The following is a 22178-nucleotide window of genomic DNA, read 5'->3' as shown; positions in this document are numbered from 1 at the left end:
AGAGCAATAAACGCTCGATGACTTGTCATTGAGTTGTTGTTTATAACTTCTGTTTTATAAAGGTTAGTTATTCTCCTCCTGACATAAGTGCTCTTATATAGTATTGTTTGTGTGTTTCTTTCTCTGGTGAAGCCCTGACCTTTAATCTCTATTTCCATCCAAGAATTGAATTGCTACTACTCTGTTATTTTTACCTTGTTATAAAGCCCTGAATGACACAACATATGGAATATCTTCTGTATACATTGCTCATGACAGTGACTGGCTTCCTGCTTGTGCAAATGACTTTAGATCAGTTGGAGTCTGTGAATTCTGTGCTCACTAAGCGTGCATTGCCATGTCAGATAGGAAGTACAGGACTAGTGACCAGTGCTGGCCAGGCTGAGCACCTGAAATACACTAGTGCAATTTGATTGGTCAAATTTCAAGCTACATAAATTTGCATAGAGAATTTGCATAATCCTGTATCAATTTCGATTTTTTTGCTTTTCATCAACCATCCTGACACAAGACTGGAGCTGGCCAATGAGATGCAAATAGTGTGATTACCTATGCATACAATTATTATCATTATTATTTATATGCGCCTATATATTAGGCAGTGTTGGCCATTAAATAGGGATAGGTACTGTGTTAACAAAGGGTGTTGAAAGAGGTAGCACAAGGTTATGCAACATACAACATAACACAAGGTTATACACGCAAACAGGGTATAAGATACATGATCATGCGATTTACAGAGAGCCAGGAATTCAAGTCCGATTTAGTCCATGGGAAGGGTGTCATTGGTGGGGTCACAAGGGGGGGTGAGACCCTGTCAAAGGCTTACTATCTAAAGGGGAGGGGGGGCACACACTAGGTGCTGTGGAATAGGTGCTCGGCTGAGAAAGTTAAGGTGCAGTCGGGGGTCATCTTAAAGAGTTTTCTTTTTTAGGCTTGCTTGAAGGTGTTGAAGGAAGGGGCAAGTGTGAGGCATTGGGAGAGAGTTCCATAGGGTGGGGGCAGCTCTTGAGAATTTTCGGCATAGCTTTGTAATAAATTGACAGTAGTGTTGGGCAAACACGGGATGGTTCACAGAGAGAACAGCAAACATGCACCTGTACATATACGAACAGGCAAATCCTCATGTAAATGCCCATTCACTAATGCACATTCACCTGGAGATTCTGACGTTGTTCTAAATGTGCTAGAGAACAAGGTACTTTTTTAAATTTAATTTGGTTGTATCTTACAGTAAATGGATAATGGCTAGAATGCTAGATTATTTCATTATCTTTATTATCACATGGGTTATCCCATTACAAGTGACCCTAAAATACCATATTTCTCCTAAATCTCTTCCCAGATATAGTTTTGGGCAAATACATAAAGTTTTTTACAACATGTTTTGTGGGTTTGGTCCTCTTCCTCAGGTATTGTGCATATTTGTTATGGGAAAGCTCACTTACCAAGAAACAGGAAATCACACGGAGGCAGGTACTTCAAATCTGGGATCTTTCCCATAAACCTCTAGATCTAGAGTCTAAGTTAGATAAATTAGGTTTAGCTTGAAAAAGAGACAACATAAAGGTGATCTATTTAACATGTAACAATACACCTTTGTATGGAGGAAAGGAAATTCTACCACATTAAAAGCTCATACACACCTCTGCTGTGGATCTAGTGTGTGTATGGCAGCCCCCAGCTCTCCCTGATGTGTCAGTGAGAGATCCGGCCTTCCAGATCATCTCTCCCGGTCATTGCCTTAAGGTGGCCACTAACGATCCAAATTCTAGCAAAAAAATTGTTTGAACGAACAGAAATTCTGATCGGATTGATTGTAAATAATCTCTGTTAATGGGCACAATTAATTATGAACGATTCGAACAATTATTGTCCGATTCGATCTTCGCCAAATCAGAATTAGGATTTTCTTGTTGGTTTTGATAGATAGGAAGCAAAAATTGGTTTGTTGATGGTGTAGTGAACAATTTCACTTCTGATCAGATTTATCTGATCGCTCGAACGATTTTTTATTTGAAATTGTATTGTTAGTGGCCACTAGTGTTCTATTCCCTTACACCACCTCACGTTCCCTCATGCATCATTCATTGTCCTTCCTCCCACCTCTATAGTAACAGAATGCATTGCTAGGTTTTCAGGGCAGCATCGGGCCCAAACTGTTGCACGAAGGATCAGATTCCTGTTCCCTCAGATGACAGCGATTGCATGTTTGTACCTAGCTTAAAGAGACTCTGTAACATGAAAAAGATCCCCTGGGGGGTACTTACCTCGGGTGGGGGAAGCCTCCGGATCCTAATGAGGCTTCCCACGCCGTCCTCTGTCCCACGGGGGTCTCGCTGCAGCCCTCTGAACAGCCGGCGACAGGCCCGACTGTAATTTCAATATTTACCTTTGCTGGCTCCAGCGGGGGCGCTGTGGCTGCTTTCCTCCCTGAACTACACGGAAATACCCGATCTCAGTCGGGTCCGCTCTACTGCGCAGGCGCCGGAAACTTGCGCCTGCGCAGTAGAGCAGACCCAACGGCGATCGGGTATTTCCGTGTAGTTCGGAGCCGACAGCCGTCAGAGCGCCTGCGCAGGAGCCAGGAAGGTAAATATTACGTCACGGCTGCACGGAGGGCTACAGCGAGACCCCGTGGGACAGAGGACGGCGTGGGAAGCCTCATTAGGATCCGGAGGCTTCCCCCACCCGAGGTGAGTACCCCCCAGGGGATTTTTTGAGGTTACAGATCCTCTTTAAGGCTAGAAACTCACTAGGAGCGATTTCTAATTTCTAGTGATTTGAAAAAGCTCTTGCTAATGCAATGCTATGGGGGATTTTTATAAAATCATATTGCTCAAGTGGGATCACACCCATAGCCTTACATTAGCAAGTTTTCAAATCGCTCAGAGAATCGCTCCTAGTGGGTTTCTAGCCTAAGGGTGGTTAGGATGTGAAATATCTCACCATAGGAAGATGTTATATTTTAGTTTTCCAAAAAAAGAAAGGCTTGAATGATTTCCTCAGGCTTAGTTCACATCTCGCAAAACATACAATTTGCTCACTCCCAGCTAAAGCACTTTCCTACCTTTATTTGGTCAGCAGGCGCCAGTCAGCCAATCAGGTGTACTGTCATACACCCTTTGCCTGCCATACCAAATCTAGCAGGAATTGCATAAATTAGCATTCAGGTGGGAGGCTTTGGTTGGACGTAATCGTAAATTACATCTTTTACAGGGACGCCCTGTGTAGGCACATCTTCCACACGGCCCCCTCCCTAACCGCTCACCTGTCAACAGCATCCTGGAAGCTGCAAAAAAAGAAATTTAAAATCACAAACACTGGTTCACACGACAGCCGCAGGTCCCAGTGTTTGTGATTAGTTCACATCTCATCAGAAAATTCCTGCCATGCAGTGACAGCAGATGCGATGACAACATCCACGTCATAAGATCCTAGTTTCCAGAGTCTCCATTGTGCACGGTGCATTGTCATACATAGCATGCTATGGAAATGATGCATATGCTGCTGGTAGTTTTGTTGTTTGTTTGCTTTTTGTTTTTTTTTTCATTTCACTTTTTTTATTGTAAATACAAAATAAGCAGTAATGCCTGACAAAGTGGTGTCTGAAAAGAAAAAGACTGATAATGGTAACATCCTAGATTATGGACAGCTTGTTACTATGCTGAGCTTCAAAATGACTAGGTCACCTTTGCAAGGGCACGTAAGACATTAATTAAATGTCTTGTCTTGTATGTTCAATATAACCTCGGAGTTGAATACTTCAGATGATTTCAAGCTCTAAATTATAAATACGTTTTTGGGAGGGCCTCCACGTCCCTTGGACAAGTAGTTCTTATCTATGAGTGCTATGAGCCTCTGCAGGGGCATGTGGCCTTCTACCTGTTATGAAAATTTGGTTCACATATGAGAGCCATACTTACGAGGTGTGTGCGTGGGGGGGGGGGGTGAGGGCATTAAGAAACCTCTGTATGTAGGAACTCATTGTATTAGTCAGGGCCGAGGCAGAGGCGAGAGAGGCTCCAGCCTCAGGGCGCAGTGTAGGAGGGGTTGCACAACTCACTCAGCTATCATTCCCATATTGTGTTTGAAGCAGAGAAAAATGAGAAACTGGGGCAGTGATGGCAGTGATTGCAAGCCAGATAACTAGAGATTAAGGTGTTGGGGGCCCTGGGGCACCTCTTCGTCTAATAGCAATCAGAATGTGAAGGCTGGGCTGGGAGGGATGGAGGGGCGTACTCTGGTGTCTCAGCCTTGGGTGCTGGAGGACCTAGTCCCGGCTCTGGTATTAGTAGTATTCAACCCTATCCTGCCAACCTAGTATATGTAGGTACCTAGCATGCAAGGCTAAGACTACAATATGCAAGATATTGATGTGCCTGCGAACAAGGAGAGTGTCTTAGCCTGCTGCGGTGCAGTCTGGGTTTCTGAATCGTATAAGTTTGTTTTAGGCCCTTTTTACATCGCATTGCAAGTGTGCATTGCATTACCCTGCTTTACCGCAGGTTAACACAACGGCAATTCAAGACAATGGGGCCTTTTATACCTACCATGTGGTGTCACGTTTTGCTGGGAGCGTTTATCCTTCCGCAATTCCACCGCACAGCCTGCAGCCGCATCACCGAAAGGCACATCCGTCAGGAAGTGAAAACACAAGTCACTCTGCTAAAGCGATTTGAAAAGAGCTGTACACAAAATCGAAGTACGCAGGTAAGCGCTGGGAAGAGCAAACAAAAGTGCAAAAATAAAATCGCTGGAGTCAGTGATTTCGATTTTAGATGTGAACAAAGCCTTAATTGTGGGCTTTTTTTTTCATTGCGTATTCCACCGCTGTATTTCTCTCATGTCTCCCTAAAGACGGGCATAATTATAGCAGATGTGGCAAACGATCGTTATCTACCTGCTATTGATCATTTACCACCTGCCCCAGAGACTCATTGGATATGGGACCAATTATCAGAGGAGCAGCCACTGTACAAGCCATAGATGAATATGTTCTCTGTTAATACTAAGAGGGGATATGTGCAGTATGTTAAGCAATCACCTTTGTTGCAATTCACCATATAAAGCTCCTCCGATCCTTATAGACTGTGTTAGCACTCTGTCTGCAGTCAAGAGTGATGGGAGAAAAGGTAATAGTTAATATGTGAATTGTGAAAGCATGTTTGTTACACAGGAGCAAAGTCCACAGTTATGATGTGAAGTCACAAGGGAGGCTTTAACCACTTGCCGACCGCGCACTCATACCGCGCGTCGGCAAAGTGGCAGCTGCAGGACCAGCGGCGCAGTTCTGCGTCGCCGGCTGCAGGCTAATTAATTAGGAAGCAGCCGCTCGCGCGAGCGGCTGTTACCTGTCAATTCACAGCGGGGGGCTCCGTGAATAGCCTGCGGGCCGCCGATGGCGGCTCGCAGGCTAAATGTAAACACAAGCGGAAATAATCCGCTTTGTTTACATTGTACGGTGCTGCTGCGCAGCAGCGCCGTAAGGCAGATCGGCGATCCCCGGCCAATCAGCGGCCGGGGATCGCCGCCATGTGACAGGGGACGTCCTGTCACTGGCTGCACAGGACGGATAGCGTCCTGTGCAGCCCGGATCACTGGGCATGACAGGTAGGAGAGGGAGGGGGGGAATTTCCCCCCCGCAACATGCCTGCAGACCCGGAGCGATCAGACCCCCCCTGCACATCATCCCCATAGGGGGGAAAAAAGGGGGGCGATCTGATCGCTCTGCGTGCACCCTGATCTGTGCTGGGGGCTGCAGAGCCCACCCAGCACAGATCCCAACAAACAGCGCTGGTCCTTAAGGGGGGGTAAAGGGTGGGTCCTCAAGTGAAATTCCACTTTAAACAACAAATGGCTACAAAAACATAGCAGTACACTACAAGACTTTTTAGAACTCCATGTTATTAAAAGTATCTTTCGATTTTAAATTTGGAGCCAGAGATGAATTTTCAAAACTGGTTGAACCTGAAATTTTAATTCTGGGCAAGCCTGCAAATCTGTATTCTCTTTGTGGAGTACATGCCTGAAGAATGATGAACAGAAATAAAACGCACTATAAAGATTGTTGATGAACAAAAACCCACAGCGAATATATGCATAAATAAAAAGGAATATGAACATAACACTGAGAATGAAATAGGGGAGGGGCCTCTGCATCTTTAGTACAATGCCTGCCCCACAGCCACACCCACTGGCACAGCTCCCAACTGTCCCGCTTTTGGAGGGACAGTCCCTCTTTGGGAGCCATGTCCCTCTGTCCCTCCCTGTATGTCCCTCTTTCAGGACATTGCCCCTCTTTTTATGTAAATATACATATTTCTCTACTAAAAAATGTGTTTGATTGACTCTAAACTGTATTCCCATCCTTTAAACTGATATATTACTAATTTTAAAATGTTAATATGAAGGAAAATGAACAAGGATAGAAAGGACCAGTGTGATTTGAATTATAAAACAGCATTTTTTCTTATGAAATCTTTATCGTATGCGTGACTATGTGATGGGGGCGTGTTCAGGGGTGTGGCATGGGCCTGGCTTAAGTGTCCCTCTTTCTCATCTCAGAAAGTTGGGAGATATGCACTGGCTCATAGGACCACCTCCTGCTCACAACTTAATGCTGCATTTGTGCTGCACTTTTCTTATCAAATTGTTGGAAAATGTTATTGCACTGTGAAGACCACTGATCGCACAAATAATTGTGCAAAAATGCACAGGAAAAAGTAGAAACATCACAAACGTACTGTTTTTGCAATGGCAATTGTCACCAGAAAAATACCCTGAAACTTGATTTGAGTTTTTAAAAAAAATTAAATTGCTCTAGTGGGATCACCACCACTCTTGTGAAAATGCTCTTGTATTATGAACCAGTCCGTAAAGTGAAATGTAAGCAAGAAACTAGCTTCAGGCAGTGGTGTACCTACCACAGGCCTGCAGGTGCTCACAGCACTCGGTGTTGTGGAGATATAATGATATTAGGGAGTACAGAAACATATTCTATCATTTTTATGTCTGCTGTATATCTTTCAGAGGTGGATGTCAGCCAGTATGGCTTGAAGATATTGGCAGCTAGCTTCATGGACGGTTAATGGGATTGTGGGTGGGGGTCAATAGACAGACAAAAGGGAACCTCATTACCTGTTTCTGGCTGTCCAGAGGAACTGTACGCTGTGATCTTTTGTATTAATGTAGACAGCTGCCATTGTCTTCAGTGAATGGACCAGTCACCTTCAATAGGCAAGGAAGCGGCTCATTAGGCCACTAGCAGTCACTTTGATCTGCTGCCCCAGGTGTGATTGTCTGCGTCTGCCTACCGGCATTTACAGGCAAACTGCTACCTGTAACCAGAATGCCATCTTTTCATGTATGTGCTAAAATATACTTTAACCAAGGAAATAATGTGGAGGAAGCCTTTTGATGTCTGGTAGGATACAATCTCACCTATTGAATTCTGAAACCTTCAAGAAGCTAAAACAGGAACCCCTTTGAAGTTTGCATATCACAGGAGGATTATAACAAGCGTTCGGTGATGTCACAAACGGGGAAACTGCATTAGTTCCTGGGGGCTGGACATTAAATGCCCCAGAGGACACTTCAGAATATAAAAAGCAGAGACAGATACCTAGTGATCATCTTCTCTTGGAGATAGCGCATAGCTAGAGATAATCTCGACTTCTGGTCGAACAAGCGGCATGCTCCTGCCGACAACGTTTAGACCTTCAAGTTGGTAACGTTTTTAATCCCCATTTTTATTTTTACGCAAATATCCGTGTGTGTATCTTTGTAACTCTTAATTTTGTAACTTTTTTACTTTGTCTTTTTGTAATCTTTTGTATATATTAAGTTCTGCATTGTTCTATGTTTTTATGGAATATTAAATCATTATTTAATAAGCTTGACTTCTGCTGTACTAAACTAACACTCATAGCCTAGAAGAGACTGAAGTGTAACCGTGTATAAGTTCATGCCTAATTGTACGCTTGAGCAACATTACCGTATGAAATTGTAATTGCATTGTGTGTATATGAGGCACTTCTGCGCTCGACAGCCGAGTGGGAAGTCTAACAGTATCGTTCGGAACGACTGTTAGTGGTTTTGCTTCATTACAGTGTAAGATTGCAACTGTGTGTGGGTGCGTGGCGTTCTCGTATTCGGCCTAAGCGCAAAGCTGACCCAAATACGAAAACGCAGATTGCATGTTTAGCCCTCGACAGCTGAGGGGACGTGTCTAGCAACGCTAGTGGTGGCAGTGGAAAGTGTTTGAGAGGTTCCAGCCTTGTTTGTAGCTTAAATAAGGCTGTTCCCCGCTTAATCTGGTCAAACCCGCAGTCGGGAACCGTATACGCAGGCGTGCCGCGGGCCGGTTCCTGACAGGTGTAGCCATGGCTGGGAGTGCCACTGGGGTGCTCAGCCACTGTGTTCTTCCACCTGGGACCTTTTTTCATAATTCGGGCAACATTCAGAAAAATAGCAGCAGGCAGTGCAGGGGACTGTACTAGTTCCTGCACTAGATGTAGCACCCCTCCCCCTTCCTGTCCCATGGGCAATGCATCTCCATGCCAATTTCCGATTCCGCGGTAAATCCGCATTCCGTCATGTACCGATTCCGCTTTCCGCTACCAATTTTCGCATTCCAATGCGGAATTTCCACCGGAAATCGCGGAAATTCCGCCTGACTTTAACATCGATTTTCTCAAAAACTATAAGGTCTTTTTGAAAACTTTTTTTTGCATCTTGTTCAGAAGATTCTGTTTAATAAACCCTTTTTGGTGTTTCTAGGACTTAAGGGGGCTTTGCTATTAACCGCTAAAGTCGGCGGATTTTTACTGTAATGTAAAATGCAGGAAATAGGCAGATGCAGATTTTCTGCGTTTTACATTACAGTAAAAATCCGCCGACTTTAGCGGTTAATAGCAAAGCCCCCTTAAGTCCTAGAAACACCAAATTTTCAGGGTTTATTAAACCGAATCTTGTGACCAAGATGCAAAAAAAAAGTTTTTAAAAAGACCTTAAAGTTTGTGAGAAAATCGATGTTAAAGTCGGCGGAATTTCCACGATTTCCGGCGGAAATTTCCGGCGGAAATCCGCTTGCATTACCGATTTACGCATTCCGATGCGGAAATGCAATTTCCGATCGGAATTTCGGAAATTGCATTTCCGCGAATCCGAATGAGCATCCCTACCCTGCAGTGAGTGAATGTGCAGAGCAGCAGGGTGAGTACAGAGAATAATTGCTGTCCTGCAATTGGGACATTAGCAGGGAGAGGTGGCAGGATGTGTTTAGTGCTTCAGACGTTGCCTGCCATTAGTAGCCATGTGCACTGGCTGCTGTAATACCAGAGTGCCCTGGACTATTGATTATTTATCCTTATCAGAGTAATTCATCTATAATGCAGGGCAGTCTGCTGTTGCAGAAGCCAGTTATACAGGTGCTTCTGTAGTGAGCAGAGAAGCAAGCTCTAGGCAATTTAGATTAACTTGATTGCAGGTAATCTTATCTATTTTCCCAGCTCCCCCTCCCACCCTGTTGTCTTCCCCATGACCCTTTTCTCTTTTCAGAATTCAGTAGCTTCTTTTAACAGCATGTTGACAGCAGTGGTGATATCTGCAGTCTGCGTACGTACGAAAAGGGCGTCGGGAAAAAAGGGCGCGTGGCATAAACGATAAATGGAAATATCGTTTATAGAAATTATTGTGTAGAATTTCGTTTATAAATAGTGATTTAAAAATGTATAAATCACTAAATAATGTGTATAAGATCGGCAATTCTTAAAACGTTAATCTTCCCTGTTTGTAAAGTGAAACTTATATTTTCGTTTATTAAAAACCCTCCCTGTACCTATCCCTAACCCCTAGACCCCCTGTTGGTGCCTAAACCTAAGACCCCCCTGTTGGTGCCTAAACCTAAGACCCCCCTGTTGGTGCCTAAACCTAAGACCCCCCTGTTGGTGCCTAAACCTAAGACCCCCCTGTTGGTGCCTAAACCTAAGACCCCCCTGTTAGTGCCTAAACCTAAGACCCCCCTGTAGGTGCCTAAACCTAAGACCCCCCTGTTGGTGCCTAAACCTAAGACCCCCCTGTCGGTGCCTAAACCTAAGACCCCCCTGTTGGTGCCTAAACCTAAGACCCCCCTGTTGGTGCCTAAACCTAAGACCCCCCTGTTGGTGCCTAAACCTAAGACCCCCCAGTTGGTGCCTAAACCTAAGACCCCCCTGTTGGTGCCTAAACCTAAAACCCCCTATGGATAATAATGTTTTACAGACATGAATAAATAAAGAATGTAAAGAAAAAAAATGTAAATTATTTTTTTGGGTGGATAATAATGTGTTAGAAATGTTTTAGAAATAGTGATTTATTATCTTCATAAACGTTATTCGTCACGGGTCATTTTGTAAACTTAAATCATCACAAACATAGTTATAAATCCTTAAAAATCTCCGGGCGCCGTTATAAATCCTTAAAAATCTCCGGCGCCTTATTTTCCCCGTTCAGCGCCCATTAAACGATATTTATAATGAAAGTGAATGGGGCGCCCTTTTTGTCCACTTGTCTCATGCGCCCAAATCTACTGCTTCCCTGCAGTCCTGATGAGAGTCCTTCCTGCCATTTCTCCTCTCCCACCAGGTTCTCTGTCTTGTGCCCCTACCTCTTTATCCCTCCCCCTCCCCTCCTATGCATCCGCAACACACCCGGCACCCCAACCCGTATCACATGGTGGTTTGGGGGCCCCGGCCAGTGAGAGAGTCCAAGGCCCCGGCTGTCGTGCGAACCAGTGTTTGTGATTTTAAATTTTTTTTTTTGCAGCTTCTAGGATGCGGTTGACATGTGAGTGGTTAGGGAGGGGGCCGTGTGGGAGATCTGCCTGCAGGCGAGATCGTCCCTGCAAGCGATGTCATCTACAATTACGTCCAACCGAAGCCTTCCACCTGAATGCTACCTAATTTATGCAATTCCTGCTAAATTTGGTACGGCAGGCAAAGGGTGTATGACAGTACACCTGATTGGCTGACTGGCGCTTGCTGACCAGATAAAGGTACCGTAGGAAATTGCTTTAGCTGGGAGTGAGCAAATTGTGTGTTGCAGTTAGTATTCAGTTCTGAGGCAGTGGGGGTGAATTCCCTGGTGGTGAGAGGCCCAGGGCCCACCCACACTTCCCTCTAGGTATCGCATGGTGGTTTGGGGGCCCCGGCCAGTGAGAGAGTCCGGGGCCCCCGGCTGTCGTGCGAACCAGTGTTTGTGATTTTAAATTTATTATTTGCAGCTTCCATGATGCTGTTGACAGGTGAGTGGTTAGGGAGGGGTCCGTGTGGGAGATGTGCCTGCATGGGGCATCCCTGGCCTGCAAGCGATGTAATCTACGATTACGTCCAGCCGAAGCCTCCCACCTGAATGCTACCTAATTTATGCAATTCCTGCTAGATTTGGTACGGCAGGCAAAGGGTGTATAACAGTACACCTGATTGGCTGACTGGCGCCTGCTTACCAAATAAAGGTAGGAAATTGCTTTAGCTGGGAGTGAGCAATTGTGTATTTAGCGAATTCACTAAGAGGATACTAGGCTGCTAACTAATTTGAATAATATTCTCCTGACTTGGATTAATCCAAGCACCTCTATTAAGAGAGGTTCATAGATATTATTATTATTATTATTTATTGTATTTAAAAAGCGCCAACATATTTTGCAGCGCTGCACAATGGGTAAAAGGGTTAACATACAAGGTAGGACATGGATAGAAAAAGTTGCAGGTGACTGGCACTCGAAGGAGGCTGGAGATGGCAGTCAGAATGTAGTTACCGAGCAGACTGTGCTCCCTACCTGGTGAAGATATCACAAAGTATTGCCGAGAGGAAAAGCAGGTCTGGCACCAGTCTCAATGCTTCAGTGAAATTTTATTCCAACAGGTACAGTGTAGTAAGGCACATGGAGGTACAAAAAGGCAGCCTGACAGCCGTTTCGCAGGTCCCCCTGCTTCGTCCGAGGCCAATTGGCCTCTGACGAAGCAGGGGGACCTGCGAAACGGCTGTCAGGCCGCCTTTTTGTACCTCCATGTGCCTTATTACACTGTACCTGTTGGAATAAAATTTCACTGAAGCATTGAGACTGGTGCCAGACCTGCTTTTCCTCTCGGCTATACAAGGTAGGACATACAGGAAACTCACAACAAAACAAGATCATGCAAATGATTTGATAATACAGTGTTATAGGTCAAAATAGAGATTGTTCTAGTCCACAAAAGGGGTGATTGTCAGTAAGATTGCACAATCAAGCTGTTCACACTTACGTTTCTGTGCCAAACGGACCGGATGACCGGACCGGATCCGACCCGGATCTGGTCCGGTTGCATCAGGTATGTATATGGCTGCGATCCGGATCCGTTTGGTAAAAGAGATAAATAAACTATTTTACTTGTTGGGGTCTGGGAGGTCAGCAGAAGGTGCATCTGTAGTATCAGGTCCTCCGCTGTTTAGGGCCTCATCTCCACGTCAGACATACTGCCAAACAGCTCTAGCACAAAGTCACTGCTGCTCCACTCCAGAAATGCTGTGCCCATGTGTCCCCATCCAACATGGCCGCTAAAAACGCATAGGAAGTGGGGTAGAACGTCAGTTTTTTTATGGCCAGTGTGTTCTGTGCTTTCCGTTTCCCATTGGTTTTCCGGATGGTGCAGTCAGGCTCCGGTCCGGGTGCGTGGGCCGGATGATCCGGACCCGAAAAATAGAGCATGTTGGAAAAGTGTCCGGAGTCCGGATCCGATCCGGCTCCGTTCTGTACGGAACGGACGCATGTGAACGTCTGCATAGACTTTGCATTGCTATGCGGAACGTACGTTCCGTTTGTACAGTATACGGTCCGGATCCGATCAGGCGAATCCGGACAGCGAACGCTAATGTGAACCAGGCCTTAAGGGAGAGGGCCCTGCCAGAGGCTTACAATCTAAAGGGTGGGGGTGGAGACAATAGGTGCATTTGTTGAGAGGGTGTCTACCAGAACATATTATGGTGCTGGTGTAGGGGGGCATGCGAGCATGAAAGGGTGAGTCTTGAGAGCTTGTGTGAAGGTATTAAAGGTGGGGGCGAGTCTGGTGGCTGGAGGGAGCGAGTTCCAGAGAGAAGCTTATTGCGGGTGGACCTGGCATTCCAGAGGCCACAGGAAACAGGGAGCGAATGCCTAGGGGTAGGATGGATAGGAATAAGGCTATGCCGAGGGGGTGTGTGGGTAGAGTGTGGGGGGGGAGGGAAAGGAGGTGCATGGGGGTTGAGGGCCAAAAGGGAGTCTAAGGACAGAAGGGGAGAGGGTGCGGGGAAACAGAAGGGGGACAAGGTGTAGAAGGAGGTGGAGGTAGAGCATGTGGTGATGGGAGAGAGCGAGATGGGGAGGGAGATAGCTTGGAAATGGTGGAGGGGTCAAGGAGTGAATAGGAGGGAAGGGGTACATTTTGTACTGAAGGGATAAGGTAGGATGGGGTGTGGAGAGTGGAAGCATAGACAGGGGGACAACAGTTAGACCAAAATGAGATAAATGTCACCAATGATGTGGTAGGGACACCTACCTAAATGCATTTCAACAGGAAAAAATCATTATTAATACATTTTCGGCCAGTATAGCTTTAAAATAATACATGCTATCAATTAAAACCCAGGTATTTTATTTGCCCATTTGTCCCGGTTATTACACCATTTAACCTCCTTAACGGTATGCCCGACACCGTCAGGCAAGGAATTTTTGCAGAAAGTGGTATGCCCGACACAGTGTCAGGCATGCCACTCAGGGGGTTTCCATAGCTACAGGAGCCCCACAGTATAAGTTCGCTAGGTGCAGGGGATCCTGTACACTATAGGCAGCATTAGTAATGTCAGGCACAGTGCCCCCTAATCCTCCTGATGCAGTCGCTGCCCGCTAGATACATACCAAGCCTCGTCCCAGTAAGTGCTCCACCCTCCCAGCACAGCTCCGTCTATCTTCTGGTATGCAGAGGATCGGGACTGTAGTCATGTGACGTCTAACGTGGGTCTGGGGGGCACTATGCCTGACATTACCAATGCTGCCCATAGTGTACAAGAGCCCCTGCACCTAGCGAACTTATGCTGTGGGGCTCCTGTACCTAGCTAGCCTATACTGGGGGACACCTACCTAGCCTATCCTGGGGGGCACCTACCTAACCTTTCCTGGGGACACCTACCTAGCCTATCCTGGGGGACACTTAACCAGCCTATCCTGGGGGACATCTACCTAGCCTTTCCCGGAGGACACCTGAACCTATCTAGCCTATCCCGGGGGACACCTGCACCTAACTAGCCTATCCTGGGGGATACCTGCACTTAACTAGCCTATACTGAGTGACACCTGTGCATACCCAGCCTATACTGAGTGACACCTGTACCTACTTAGCCGATACTGGGAGACACCTGTACCTAGCTATCCTATACTGGGGGCACCTAGACCTGGCTACCTACCTACAATAATCTGTGGGGAATTCTGAAGACAGATGGACACCACGCGGAGGGCGACACAGGACAGGTAATGTATAAATGCACACACGGGAGTACATTTTTACATGGGGGGGGGGGCAGCGACGAAGCAACGGGCTGGTCGATTCCCGAGCTATTTCATGTTGAAATTTATCGGGAATCAGCCTGTGGAGTATGGGCAGCCGACAGATTTCTCACTAATCAGATTTGATTACATAAAGATTTGTCTCTTGGTCAAATCTGCCCATCATCTCTATTGTATTAGTGCAGGTTGAGCAGCTGCAGCTTGGAGGTATAAATGATCAGAGATTTTGGGGAGTAATTTTGAAACTTAGTTTAGATTTTGTGTTGCAAGCTTTTATTGGACTCCAAATGTACACTAGACCCCTGCTTGACACTTTTTGTTAAATTACTAGAAAAAAGGTTATGAAAATGAATTGGATCACTTTGTGCACAGAAATCCAGCAAAAACGCAGAGGAGGTTAAATTATGTCCCTATCACTATGTATGGAGCCAATATTTTATTTGGAAATAAAGGTACATTTTTTCAGTTTTGCGTCCATCACTATTTACAAGCTTATAATTTAACAAATAGTAGTAATATACCCTCTTGACATGCATATTAACCACCCTGGCGTTCTATTAAGATCGCCAGGGCGGCTGCAGGAGGGTTTTTTTTAAATTAAAAAAAAACTATTTCATGCAGCCAACTGAAAGTTGGCTGCATAAAAGCCCACTAGATGGCGCTCCGGAGGCGTTCTTCTGATCGCCTCCGGTGGCCAAAAGTAACATGGAAGGCCGCAATGAGCGGCCTTCCGTGTTTTGCTTACTTCGTCGCCATGGCGACGAGCGGAGTGACGTCATGGACGTCAGCCGACGTCCTGACGTCAGCCGCCTCCGATCCAGCCCTTAGCGCTGGCCGGAACTATTTGTTCCGGCTGCGCAGGGCTCAGGCGGCTGGGGGGACCCTCTTTCGCCGCTGCTCGCGGCGGATCGCCGCAGAGCGGCGCCGATCAGGCAGCACACGCGGCTGGCAAAGTGCCGGCTGCGTGTGCTGCACTTTATTTGGTCAAAATCGGCCCAGCAGGGCCTGAGCGGCACCCTCTGGCGGTACTGGACGAGCTGAGCTCGAGCCCTGGCATTTCTCAGGTAAGCTGTAAAGCCTAATGCCCTTGAAATATTCTTGACCCGAGGGCCAGGCGATAAACATTTTCATCAATTTACTTTGTCTCATCTATGTGGAATATAGGCCAAATCTGCACAAAAAATACCCCGGAGGCTATCTGGGCAGAGGCCATGCACTGAAAAACATATTGCTTGTGTCACCTTTCTCCAGAATGGTACAAATGTTACCTATTCTCCTTGCAAAACAAGGTGTCAGATTGTGTGTCAGACCGGTTTTTCAGGCTCCTGCTGACAGGACAATATGCCACTCTGTGCCAGGTCAAAGTGCACCTGTGATTACGAGGAGGCAGCCAGGCCACTGAAAACAGGTAAACAGGCTGTTCACGCTGCATTCTTGTGCTGCACATGAGGGAAAACAACTTTATGCATGAGAAGATCATGCCTGCTACTAACCACATCGTCATATTATTGGAAAATGTAGCAATTGTAGGTTACATGTCTCCAGTGTCAGACCGACACGGTCACCTATTTCCAGGTACATCAAACTGTTTACACTTAACTTCTGGCTTTAGCCAAAGCTGGAAGAGTGCTTTTGCCAAAACATGGCAAAAAAATATTCTAAACCTGGTGCGTCCAGGGGCGCCTCTAGGCATAGGCAGTACAGGCCATTGCCTGGAGTGCCATTGGTCCTAGGGGCGTCATGTTGCTGGATGAGGCCACGGCCCCTGGATGAAGCCACAAACCCTGACTAAACCCCGCCTCCACAGGTGTTCTATTACTAGCTTCTGCTGCATCTGCTTAGTGTAAGTTGCAGGCAGCTGCCACTGTGTCCCTCTGTGCCTTGTATATCCCCCCCCCCACCTTTGTGCCTCCTTCTGTCCCTTTTGTGCTTCCTTCTGTCTCCTTGTGCCTCCTTCTGTCCCTTGTGCCATGTCTTACCCCCTGTTTGTCCTTCTTTCTCCCTTTATGCCTCCTGTCTCCCTTTGTGCCTTCTTCTGTCTCCATGTGCCTCCTTCAGTCTTCCTGTGCAACCTCTGACTCCTTCTGTCCACCTGTGCCTACTTATGTCCCCCTGTGCTACCTCTGCCCCCCTGTTCCTCCTTCAGTCCCACTCTGCCTCCTTCTGTCCTCATGTGCCTCCTTCTGTCTCCCTTTGTGCCCCATTCTGTCTCCATGTGCCTCTTTGGTCCCCATGTGCCACCTCTGTCCCCTGCGCCTTCCTCTGCCCCCTTCTGCACCCCTTTGTGCCTTCTTCTGTCTCCCTGTGGCTCTGTCTGTCCCCCTCTGCCTCCTGTCTCCCTGTGCCTCCTTACATCCACCTCTGCCGTCTTCTGTCACCCTTTTGTGCCTTCTTCTGTCCCCCTTTGTGCAGCCTTCTGTTCCCCTTTTTGCCTCCTACTGTCTCCCTGTGCCTCCTTCTGCCCCTTGTGCTTTTTTCTGCCCCACATCGTGCCTCCTTCTTCCCCCTTTGTGCCTCCTTTCCCCTGTGTGCCTCCTTCAGTCCCCCTTCTTTCCTCCTGTGCTTCCTTTTGTCCCCCTTTGTGCCTTAATCTGTCCCCCATTGTGCCTCTGGTCTGCCCCACGTTGTGCCTCCTTCTGCCCCACTTTGAACCTCCTGTCCCCCTGTGTGCCTCCTTCAGTCCCCCTGTGCCTCCTTCTGTCCTCCTTTGTGTCTCATTCTGTCCCCCATTGTGCCTCCTCTTGTTGCCCACTGTGCCTCCTTGTGTCCCCCTGTTTGCCTCCTTCTGTTTCTTTGTGCCTCCTTCTGTCCTCCTTTGTGACTTCTTCTGACACTCATGCCTCCTTCTGTCCCCTTGTGCCTCCCTATGTCACCCTGTGTGCCTTATTCAGTCCCCCTGTGCCTGCTTCTGTCCCCCTTTGTGCTTCCTTCTGTCCCCCTGTACCGCCCGCTGCCCCTTTGTGTACCTTCTTCCGTCCTCCTGTGCATCCTTCTGTCCTCCTTTGTGACTTCTTATGATCCTCATGCCTCCTGCTGTCCCCTTGTGCCTCCCTATGCCACCCTGTGTGCTTTATTCAGTCCCCCTGTGCCGCCTTCTGTCCCCCTTTGTGCTTCCTTCTGTCCTCCTTTGTCCCTCATGAAAGTGGAACCCTGCCTATGTGTATTTTCTGGTGAAACGCTGCCTGCATTGTGTATTTTTCTGGTCAAACGCTACCGCAATAAGTGTAATTTCTGGTGAAACTCTGCCGCATTACAATTATTTTTTGGTGAAACACTGCCATATTACGATTATTATCATGGGGGGGGGGGGGGGTTTGGGGGAGGCGCTACAGGCTTTCTCGCCTGGAGTGACAAAATGCCTAGAGGCGCCCCTGGGTGCGTCCATAGTCCAGAAGCATCTTGTAGATATTTCCCCCCCCAATTATTATGTCCTCCTCTTGTCCCCCTGGTGTCCTCCTCTTGTCCGCCCTTGAGTCCTCCTCCTGTCCCCCCCCCCCTTGTGTACTATCTGTCCCCCTTGTGACATCCTCCTGCATCCCAATGTCCTATCTGTCCCCCTTGTGTCCTCCTCCTGCCCCCCCCCCTTGTGTACTATCTGTCCCCCTTGTGTCCTCCTCCTGCATCCCAATGTCCTATCTGTCCCCCTTGTGTCCTCCTCCTGCCCCCCCAGTGTCACCCTTTGTGTCGTAATTGGGGTATGCTACAGGCCACCTCATATTAATGAAGCTGCAGAACTGCGATTATTACAGCAGATTGAAAAAGCTGCAAGTAAAAATGAGGTCATAATTATGGGCGACTTCAACTTTCCAGACATTGACTGGAGTATTGAGGCTACCCATTATGGTAAAAGCAGCAGATTTCTGGCAGCACTACAGGACAATTACTTGACTCAAATGGTAACGGAACCAACTAGGGGGAATGCGTTACTGGATCTGATCATTTCTAATAGACCAGATAATGTATCAAATGTGCAGGTTCAAGAACATTTGGGAAATAGTGATCACAACATGATAACGTTTGATCTGGTGACTGATAGGCCAAGGGGCAGCGGGACCACTAAAACTATGAATTTTAGAAAAGCAAAGTTCAATCACATTAGTGTACTACAAGGGGAGGACACTGAAGGGAAATGGCAAGCTTTTAAACTTATACTCAATCAATATTGTAGTATGTATATCCCATATGGAAGCAAAATATCTAGGAATAAAAAAAGGCCTCTATGGATGAATAGAAAGGTTAGAGATAAAATGAAGAGGAAAAAGAATGCCTATAAGGTACTAAAACAGGAGGGGACCGAGGCTGCACTAAGCAATTATAAGGAGTGCAATAAAAATTGTAAAAAAGAAATTAGGCTGGCAAAGATCGAAGCTGAAAATCAAATCGCTAGGGATATCAAATCTAACCCAAAAAAGTTTTACAAGTACATCAACTCTAAAAAAAGAAAGGTTGACTGTATAAGACTCCTAAAGGATGAGGGTGGGAACTCAATGGTGGATGACCAAGGTAAGGCAGAGTTATTAAATGCTTTCTTTGCTTCTGTCTTCACAAAAGAAACAGCACTGTTGCAAATTACAGAGGCAGAAGAGTCTCAATCTTCTAACTGTAATATTAAATACTTAACGCAGGAAGAAGTGAAGGCAAGACTAAATAAATTAAAAATAGACCAGGCACCTGGCCCGGATGGCATGCATCCTCAGGTCCTAAGGGAATTAAGTTTAGTTATAAATAAACCCCTTTATCTTATCTTTTGTGACTCTCTTTCAACTGGCAGAGTCCCAGTGGATTGGCGTACAACCCATGTTTTCCCATTGTTTAAGAAGGGCAAAAAATCAGATCCAGGAAATTATAGACCTGTAAGCTTAACATCAGTTGTATGCAAACTATTTGAGGGGTTACTAAGAGATACTATACATGACTTCATAGTAGAAAATAATCTTATTTCTCAGCATCAACATGGGTTTACTAAAGACAGGTCCTGTTTGACTAACATGCTCAGCTTTTATGAAAGAGTGAATGCTAATATGGATATTAAGAATGCTGTAGATGTGATATACTTGGACTTTGCAAAGGCCTTCGACACTGTTCCCCACAAAAGTCTGGTGCAAAAGTTGAGGATGCAAGGACTGGGGAAGAGTCTATGTGCATGGATAGGGAACTGGCTAATGGACAGAAAACAAAGAGTTGTGGTCAATGGATCGTACTCAAAATGGGAGACTGTTAGCAGTGGGGTACCACAGGGGTCTGTACTGGGTCCAGTGCTCTTCAATTTATTTATGAATGACCTAGTAGATGCAGTAGTGAGCAATGTTGCTATTTTTGCAGATGATACAAAATTGTGCAGAATCATCAACTCTCAGGAAGATAGTGTCATATTGCAACAGGATCTGGATAGTATGGCTATATGGGCACATAAATGGCAGATGAAATTCAATGTTGAAAAATGTAAAGTCATGCATTTTGATCGTACCATTGGTCTAGCACCATACAAAATAAATGGGATACAATTGGGGACATCAAACTTGGAGAAGGACTTAGGAGTACTCATCGACAACAAGTTAAATAACCGTACTCAATGCCAAGCCGCTGCAGCTAAAGCTAACAAAATTTTGGGATGCATTAAAAGGAAAAAAAAAACCTCAAGATGCTAGCATAATATTGCCCCTGTTTAACTCTCTAGTAAGGCCACATCTGGAATATGGAATTCAGTTCTGGGCACCACATTACAAAAAAGATATTGCAGTTTTAGAGCAGGTGCAGAGACAAGCAACAACATTGATACAAGGGATGGAAGGTCTCACTTACCAAGAAAGGTTAGATAAACTGGGTTTATTTCGTCTAGAGAAAAGACGCCTTAGAGGGGATCTAATTAACATGTATAAATACATCAGAGGGCAATATAATAGCTTGGCGGATGAGCTTTTAGTCCCTAGGCCTCCTCAAAGGACTAGAGGACATGATCTGCGCATGGAGGAAAAACGTTTTAGCCATTTATTTAGGAAAGGGTTCTTTACAGTAAGAGTGATTAAGATGTGGATTGCATTGCCACAGGAAGTCGTTATGGCAAACTCTATACCTGCATTTAAAGGGGGCTTAGATGCTTTCCTTGCATTGAAAGACATCCATGGCTACAATTACTAGATAATGCCTAATGATGTTGATCCAGGGATTTTATCTGATTGCTATCTGAAGTCGGGAAGGAATTTTTCCCTTTTGGGGCTAATTGGACCAAGCCTTGTAAGGGTTTTTTCACCTTCCACTGGATCAACAGGGATATGTGAGGGAGCAGACTGGTGTTGTACTTTATACTGGTTGAACTCGATGGACGTATGTCTTTTTTCAACCAAAATAACTATGTAACTATGTAATGACGCGACCAGGAAGTGCGGGTACTAGAGTGAAGGAGTGAGCGAGTGGAAGGAGTAGCCGCGGGCACATTCGGATTAGGTGGCCGATAGAAGCAGCTACCGCCGCTAATTACAGCACAGCAAGGAGACACAGAGGTGACACAAAGCGGGACACGCAGGACACTAGGGGACAGGAGGACATTAAGCAGGACAGAGGTGGACACAAAAGAGGGAGCACAGGACAGTAAGTGGGACATGAAGGCGGACACACAGGACACCAGGAGTGCAGGGAGTTCCTGACATGCGTCGTGTGGGCGGTTCATTATCAGTGGGCGATCGTTAGTCAGGGATTCCCTGAATTAGAATTGTGACTTTTTCTCCCCACTTTTTGGGGAGAAAAATTGTGTCTTATAGTCTGAAAAATACGGTAAATGACAAGACAATATACTCTATACAGTTCTTTGGAAGATGTCAGTGCTATATAAATACTAAATAATAATAATACTGTCAATCACAGTGCCCTTGCAGTTGGCTAAAAGCATGCACTTCGATTGTTTAATCAAACCACATGCATTGTGTACATGCCCTATGAGTGAAGTTTCACGTTGAATAGAACATTAGATATCAGGAAGGTATGAGATGTATGCAATGTGGGGGTGGAGAACATGTGTGCAGTCACAGATGCAGAGCTTGGAAAGAGACATCTCGCCTGAACACCCTGAATACATAACACGGAGTTCCTTTCCTGTAGGAAGTGTCATGGCTAGTCACAATACCCTGCAAGCAAGGTACTGGTAATACCAGCAGTGTGTGTGGAGAAATGTTATCCCACACAGGTTTCCTGCTCACTCTTCCTCTGTGGAGATATCGGCAGTGGTACAATGTAGCTATGGAGTTATGGGTCCAAATACAACACTAGGGTCCCCTCAGGTAGAGCTTTACACTCTACGTAACTCAGCTCTGTGCTTTTGTCTCTCCCATAACCTGATTCCAAAGGACAACCACAGTGATAGATATCTGAGAAAAGAATGAGGAATTAAAGCAAACCTGAAGTAAAAATAAAATGAGATAAAAATTGAGTCTAAAGTTCCAATCCCAAATGAGACTCCCATATTTTTATTGTAATGGTTAGGAACTTGAGTTGAATGTTTTCACTTTCACAGGTGAATGACCACGCTGTTGAACTTTTTACCTGTTCCACGAACTCTAAATTGTTTCTTAGCCCTGCAGAAATTTTATGATCTCCAATTAGTTATCAGTGATATTTATACTACAGG

Source organism: Hyperolius riggenbachi, chromosome 10 (assembly GCF_040937935.1).
Source record: "Hyperolius riggenbachi isolate aHypRig1 chromosome 10, aHypRig1.pri, whole genome shotgun sequence".
In the NCBI taxonomy this organism is placed as follows: Eukaryota; Metazoa; Chordata; class Amphibia; order Anura; family Hyperoliidae; genus Hyperolius; species Hyperolius riggenbachi.
This window is presented reverse-complemented; position numbering follows the sequence as displayed.